The sequence below is a fragment of the Trichosurus vulpecula genome, chromosome 3 (assembly GCF_011100635.1).
Source record: "Trichosurus vulpecula isolate mTriVul1 chromosome 3, mTriVul1.pri, whole genome shotgun sequence".
NCBI lineage: Eukaryota > Metazoa > Chordata > Mammalia > Diprotodontia > Phalangeridae > Trichosurus > Trichosurus vulpecula.
Genome location: NC_050575.1, coordinates 303,799,478 through 303,804,885, shown reverse-complemented (window position 1 = coordinate 303,804,885; position 5,408 = coordinate 303,799,478).

Below are 5,408 nucleotides of genomic sequence, written 5' to 3'. Positions count from 1 at the left end.
TTTCAGTTCTTCCAAGGTGGTCTTTGCTTTGGTCTGTAAGTGACCACAAGCACTCTTTTATGCCTTGGAACTGTGAGGGGTATTCCCTCTCCACTGCCTCCACAAGCTCCACTATGCCTGTATTCCTCCTCGCCCTAGGACTGCCACCCAGGACTGCAACCCAAACCCAAGCATGGGGAAAGCAAGAGAATCCTGCTTTAGTGCCAACAAATAGATCCCTACAATCCTCCTCTGATCAGCCACTCAGTCCCCTCTGAGAGCTCCAGAAGCAGCTGTAACTGTCACTGCTGCTGCCACTCTGGGGCTGGTCTGAGCTCCTCTCTCACAGAGGTCTGACAGACTTTTTCTACTGACCTTCTAAGTTGTCTTTGGTATTTGTGGGTTGAAAAGTCTGGAAACTGCCACAGCTGCCAGTGATTCAGTTCCCTGAGGACCGCTCTGTGTTTGCTGGCCCCTGGTCTGTGCTGCCATGTTTTTTGCTGGACTGTGCTCCTCTCCAAGTCCAGTGCAATAGAACTTTCCTGTCAACCTCCCAGGTTGTCTTGGGCTGGAAATCTGTTTCACTCTGTCATTTTGGGGACTCTGCTGCTCTAGAATTTGTTTAGAATCATTTTTACAGGTATTTGGAGGAATTTGGGGGAGAGCTCAAGTAAGTCCCTGCTTTTACTCTGCCATCTTGCCCTCAGAAAGTCCTTCTTATTCCCTCTTAGCTAAAGAATGGGGAAAGCAGGCCTTGGGGTGGTAAATAATGATGACAAAACCCTAGTGGTGATCCAGAGTCTAATTTTACCACTGGAAAGCATGGAACATTAAAAGACATGAGAATAATAGTTATTAAAGGGAGGAAGCACACCTTCCCAGGCAGGAATGGTGTGCCATTGGGTAGGAAGTAAGCTTGCCCTGCAGAATGCCAGCACCTGGGGCAAAGTCTCCCAGTACTCTGTGCTAGGTATAATCCAGTCAATTCTAGAGAAGTTTATTAAAGAAAATGTAAATATACAGATAGAAATGATATGAACATTTAGATGTTGCATGTGCTTATTACCAACAAATCATGTCAAGCTAACCACTTTCCCTTTTATGGCAATATGAGCAGATGGGGAAATATCCAAAACATAGTTTAACTGAATTTCAGCAAAGCATCAAGTTCTGTCATGATCTCATTTTCTCCACTTTATCTCCTATCACTCACTTCTCATCTCTTTGGTTGGTGGCTTCCAAACTCAACTGGAACTACTTTCTCCAAATTAAATGGCCTTTTTTCTTGAACTTTCCATGGCATTTGACATTTTTGACCACTATTTCCTCATCACTACTCTCTTCTCTCAGGGTTTTTGTGACACTGTTCTTTTTTGGTTCTTTTCTGGATCATCATCTGTGTCTTACCTCCTAACTATGTTTATACCTCGTGGCTATGCCTTGAGTGCTATTCTCTCTCTATACCCCTCTCTCTTACTAACTACATTAATTCCCATGGGTTTAATTATATCTATACAGTTTCCTGCCAGATCTATATATCTATCCAAACATGGCTTCTCTCCTAAATGCTAGGCTTGCATCACTAATATCCCTTTAGATATTTTGACCTATATGGTCCATAACTCATCTCCAACTCAACAAACTCAGCTTAACTCAGTTTCCTCTCCATGACCCCACCCCTTCCAAAATTTCCTATTTTCTCCCCTCTTCAAAATATCTAGCCATTCAGGTTTGTGATCTTAGACTAATTCTTGACTCCTCATTCCCCCTCACCCTACATATTCAGAGGCCAGATCTTGTTTTTGTCTCTACAACATAGCTTACATCCATCCTTGTTCTCTGTACTCACACACTCAATTTCTTAGGTTAAGCTCTCCTCACTTCTCTTCTGGACCATTGTAATAGTATTCAAATTGTTCTCCTTGACTCAAGTCTTTCTTTCCTCTTTAATCCATATTCTACATATCTGCCAAAGTGACTTTGCTAATTTATAGATCCGATCATGTCATGTCTCTCTCCTCCCATGTAGAGAGAGGTTAAAGGAAGTACCTGGGAGACAAATCACCTAGTATTTTGCAAAAGGTCTGCTGCTAGCACAAACAATGCTATTAGAATAGTCCAGAAGAGAAGTGAGGAGAGCTTAACCCGGGAAGGTGAATGTGTGAGTACAGACAACAAGAATGGATATAACCACACAGAAAAATGGGGACTTAATGGAATAGAAGCTTAATATGAGTTAATATTGAAGTCAAAAGAGGCAATGTGATCCTAGTTCACTTCAATGGAACTGTAGTATACAGGGTAAGATTGATGCTAATTCCATTGTACTGTGCCCTAGTTAGGTCGTATCTGAAGCTCTATGTTTAGTTATCAAAATCACATTTTGAAAAGGGACATCAGCACTTTGGAGTCCATCTAGGTTGCTGATGGCATAGGATTATATATTTAGAGTTGGAGGGGGCCTTAGATGCTATTGAAACCACTCCACCCTTGTGATATAGATGAAAAATCTGAGGGCAGGGGGGGTTAAATGATTTGCCCAGGGCCACAGAGCCAGTAAGTGTCTGGAGAAGGATTTGAATTCAGCATTTCCTGATTCCAAGTCAGTGCTCTATCCACTGCACTACCTGGCTGCCTCATGTTAGGCATAAGTAAACTAAAACCTATTTCCTGGAGTAATATTTGTACAAGTGGTATAACTAAAATCATCAAGGAAATAGACAATCAGAAGAGAAAGTGGGAAATTTTGTAGTGAGAGTGAGGAGGAACAGATGTCGTTCTTGGTCCTTTGTTCTTGAAGAAGACCATGACATTAGGGAGGTGATGCCATGGCTTGCAAGTGAATTGGATTTAAGTGAGGGAGGGCTGTGCAAAGTCACCAGACTCACTGTCTCCTCCTGAGCCATCTGGGTCCCATGGCCAGATAGAGATCAAGGCAACTGCAGATGGCCCAGGATACAGTGTGGCCCCTGGGCCTTTTCAAGTTAAGGTCTTTAACAGGTCTTAGTTTGATTGAGGCAACAGCCCATTCAGTGATTAAGGCTTCATAAGAAATGAGGCAAAGGGCTAGTGAAAAAAAATATATCTGAGAGGGGAAGACCCTCTGAGTTTCTGGACAAAACAGAAAGAAATTGCTATTTACATTCATTGTGAGCTAATCAGAGCCCAAACGATGACCAAGTAGGGCTTGATGAGTGCTTCTCTGTTAAACACAAAATATGGAAAGACATAAAGACTGGCCTTGAGCATGTTGGATGGATTTTTTTGTGAAGGATTTATTGGTAAACCTCGACAAAAATCTCATAGAATCAGATAGCATGAACAGGTTGCACTCTGTGTGGATGATATCACAGATTGATTAAGTATAAAAGCGTAACCTATGTGGGGGAAGGTATATATTTACTGACGTGGTGGATATGCAAGTGCTTTGGGAAGTTAAAATAAATGCTAGAGAAATAGCAGTTATTATTCCTTATGCTTATATGAGTCTACAATGAATTCCTATTTAAATTCATCTCTCTGTTTTCCTACCCCCATCCATCTCTCTCGGTATCCTTCTCCATATGATTCTGTGACTCTTTGTGTGTGTCTAAATGGGGATGCAGACTGATACAGGGATGTGGATGTGACTATAGATAGAAATTTATTTTTTAGCGCAGCTTTTTTTCCCTTTGGAGATGGTTGTTTTTACTGCCGCAAATGCTGGAGCTTCTGAAAGAAGGTCTGGATTGAATCATCCAACTCCTGTGTAGGCATAAATACTGTCCACATACCCTGTGCTCAAAGACTGGAGTGTTAGGAGGGACTTCTTGATTGAAAATGAGAACTATGAACATTGTACTTTGGACTCAAGACCAATAATTCTAATATCTGTGGAGAAGAGCACAGAATTTCACATCCGAGATCCTCACAGCAACCTTATTAGGGTGAAATGGCATGAATAACTATATCTTTTGAGGAAAGCAGAGAAAACTGAAACTCAGTTGAAGGGCTTTGCCCAAGGTCACAGAGGTAATGATAATAATAGGTAGCCTTTATTGAGTACTTTAAGGTTGACAAAGTGGTTTACAAATATTACCCCATTTGATGCTCACAACTGCCCTGGGAGGTATGCACTACTATTGTCATCCTCCGTTTACAGAGGAGGAAACTGAGGAAGACAGAAGTTGAGTTGCCCAGGCTCAGTTTCTGAGGCCAGATTTGAACTCAGCTCATGGTGACTCTAGATCTAGTGTTCTATCCACTGTGCTACTTACCTTCTAGGTAGTAAGCAGAAGAACCATGATGAATCCACATCCCTTGTTACCACATTCCCTGTCCTACCCCTATCACTATGCTCCTCTCATCAGTCATTGTTTTTGTACTTCCCTTATGGTGCTTACCAGAGTCTGATTTGTACTAGACTTATTTGTGTCCCTGCCTAAAATAGGATCATAGATTTTGGAGCTGCAAGAGACCTAAGAGATCATGTAGTATAACCCTTTCATTTTCCATAAAAGGAAACTGATGCTTACAGAGTTGTTATTCTTTACCCCTTGCCTCTCCCTCTATTTTAATAATAAGCTTTTTGACAAGGGGCCATTTTATATTCATCTTTGAGTGTACTATAGTACTTAGCACAGTGTCTTTTACTTAGTAAAATTTTAATGAGGAATGAAGGAAAGAAAGGAGGAGGAAGAAATGAGGGAGAGAAGGAAGGAGAGAAGGACAAAAAGGATGGAGGGAAGGAAGAAAAAAGGAAGAAGGAAAGGAAGGAAGAAGAGAAGTAGGGAGAGAAAAAAGGAGAAATGGAAGGAAGGATGTAAGGAAAGAAGGAAGGAGTGAAGGAGGGAGGGAGGGAAGGAGAGAAAGAAGGAGTAAAGGAATGAAGGAAAGATGGAAAGAAGAAGGGAAAAATAGATGTAAGGAAGGATAGAAGGGAAGAAAAGAGTGAAGGAGGGAGGGAAGAATAGAAAGAAGGAAGGAATAAAGGAAGGAAGAAAAAAAGGAAGGAGGGAAGAAGGGAGTGAGGGAAGGAAAGAAGGAAGCAAGGAAGGAAGGAAGAAAAGAAGGAAGGAAGGAAGGAAGGAACCTACTCATTGCAAGTGCTAAGCCCATTTGCTAAATGGGTCCCTAAAAAAGTTACACTCTTGCTTATACTATAGAACAAGGCAGGTGTTTAAAGGGAAGGATCTAAGATGGGGTGGGAAACCTGTGGCCTTGAGGCAGGTTCTGTGTAGTTTGGATTCAGTCAAAAGGCCACTCTTGAGGACCTAACGGGCCACATGTGGCCTTGAGGCTGCAGGTCACCACCCCTGGTCTGAGAGAACAGGTACTATACCTACTGAGTTAGTTTGGAGCATATTTTTTATGGCATATGATTAGTTCCTGTCAGCCAGCAAGCACATTTACAGCCATTGCCCTGAGCACATTTGAATAATGTCCCCATC